The sequence below is a fragment of the Pteropus vampyrus genome, unplaced genomic scaffold (assembly GCF_000151845.1).
Source record: "Pteropus vampyrus isolate Shadow unplaced genomic scaffold, Pvam_2.0 Scaffold561, whole genome shotgun sequence".
NCBI classification, from domain to species: domain Eukaryota; kingdom Metazoa; phylum Chordata; class Mammalia; order Chiroptera; family Pteropodidae; genus Pteropus; species Pteropus vampyrus.
In genome coordinates this window covers 457,728-460,234 of record NW_011889342.1, presented here as the reverse complement: position 1 = coordinate 460,234, position 2,507 = coordinate 457,728, and the positions used below count along the sequence as shown (strand labels likewise).

Genomic DNA, 2,507 nt, shown 5'->3' with positions numbered 1-2,507 from the left:
GTTATGTAGCTTAATGGTGTTGAGGCTGTCCTTCTGTACAGACTTGGAAATCCCCTACTTTTTCTGTGAACTCAAACAGGTAGTCCAACTTGCCCGTTCTGAAAACTTTCTTAATAACATGGTGATGTATTCTGGAGTTGGGCTGATGAGTTTTGGTCCCCTCACTGGTATCTTTATTCTTACTCTAAGATTGTTTCCTGCATACATGGAGTCCAATCAAATCAGGGGAAGTATAAAGCATTTTCTACCTGTGCGTCTCACCTCTCAGTTGTCTCCTTAGTTTATTGTACAATTCTAGGAGTGTACCTCAGCTCTGCTGCTACCCAGTGTTCACAGTCAAGTGCAGTAACCTCAGTGATATACACCGTAGTCACACCCATGCTGAAACCTTTTATCTACAGTCTGAGCAATAAGGACATAAAGGGGGCTCTGAAAAGATTTTTTTTGGTGGCAGGAATAAAACTAACAGAATGATCATGAATGCTGTCTTTGAATATCAGAATATGTGCCAAAAGTTTTGAAACATCAGATTATTATAATTATCCTATTTTATTTGTCTTAATTTTTATCAGTTAGCTAATGTTATATAACAAAGTGTCCTGAATGCTATGGTTTATATCAATTGGATTATATCCTGGGAATTGTTCTGATCTCTGCCCAGATACTCATGAGTCTGCATCAGGCAAAAGTCTGTACATTGTATGTCTATAGCTCATCCATAATTTTGTTTGACGCTGTAGTATATCCCTGTCTTGAACCAAATTATGACAGTTCATTTATATGTATAGTTAAATCTTCTAGTTTCCAAAGAAGTTACTTTACCAAAAGTGATATGCCTTAATGTCAGTTTTTATATCCATATAAGACATATTGCTTTGAATTCAGTAACATTTCTCCTGTCCTCTGTTAAGGTATGACTCAGCTACCTGTGCTCTACATCTTACTTTGAGCCAGGCATGATTAGATGCTTTTTCCTGCACATACTTAAATTTTAAAATTTACTGAATTAAAAGGACCTTACAAAATTAAGAGTACCTATTGCATGGATCCATTTATACATAATTTAGGGAAGTGTACAATAGCTTTAATTGCATTTGTTATATAACTGTGAAAAATTGAATCAGTTCTTTATTTCTGATAGTAATGTGAGATAATAATAATTCTGATGAATGTGGACAGAATAAATGAATTCTTTGGAATTACTTTGTTGAGTCCAAAAACTCTTTCACGAGTTAATAGTTTGTATGTGTATGTCTGTATTTATATATTATTTTTTAATAAATAAACACACTCACTTGCATATATGTACACATACATTCAACAATATGATCTTTTATGTTGAAAGGAAATTTGAGAGAACGTTGGAGAGGAGAGAAATAAAATTAATGATAGATCAAATTAACATGAAATTTTAAAAATAAGAAACTTAGACACAAAGACGTAGTCTACAATTGTTGTCTTTAATTTTAATAATGAATTATTTTCCAACCTTAATGTCCAAACACCTCAAAGTTAGAATCACATTTAGATTTATGCAATGAGGAATTTTCTGTTCCAGCTAATGGGACATCTCTCCAAAATGACCTTAGATTTTTTCTTCTACTTGGAGATTGGGGTGACGGCAACACAAAACGTCTTTACCCAGCAGAAGCAAAATGACTAAATTGAGATGCTTAAAATCACCTTCCTTCAAAAAACAATTATTGAATAAATGTCTGTATAACTTTGCTACTGCTGCTGTAACAAATTACCATGCTAGGGGTTTAAAAAAAAAGAAATTTACTCACCTATAATTCTGGAGGTCAGAAGGCTGCACGTCTCAACGGATGAAAATCAAGATGTCTGCAGGGCCAGTTCCTTCTGGAGGCTCCAGGAGAGAATCCCTTTCCTCTCCTGTTCCAGTTTCTCATGGCTACAAGCATTCCTTGGCTCACGGCCATTTCTTTACCTCTAAAGCCAGCAAGTAGTGTAGCATCTTCCAATCTCCCTCAGATTCCAACTGTTCTTCCTCTCTCTTCCACATTAAGGGATCATGGTGATGACATTAGTCTCATCTGCAAAATTATGGCCAGTACTCTTTTTTTTCTTGGCTTTATTGAAATATAATAGACAATTACTTGCTTGTATTTACATTGTATAATTCAATGAAGTTTTTTTCAATTATAGTTGGCATACAATAATATATTCATTTCAGTTGTACAGCATAGTGATTAGAGATCTATATAACTCAAAAAGTGATCACCCCACTAAATCTAGTACCCCTTTTCCTCCTTACATGTTTATTACATTATTAGCTATTTTTCTTATGCTACACTTTACATCTCCATGTCAATTTTATAACTATTCCTTTGTACTTCTTAATCCTTTTGCCCTTTTTCACCATTCCCTCAACCCCACTCCCATATAGTAGCCCTCAAAATATTCTCTGTATCTATGGGTTTATTTCTGTTTTTGTTATTGTTTATTTTATTCTTTAGATTCAACAAGTACATGAAATAATGTGATAT

At 34.1% G+C, this 2,507-nt stretch overlaps 1 pseudogene; it reads left to right on the top strand.

The window, feature by feature from the left end:
- The window catches only part of LOC105308261, a 2,330-nt pseudogene extending 1,856 nt beyond the window's left edge, over positions 1-474 (top strand).
- Positions 475-2,507: the final 2,033 nt, after the last annotated feature.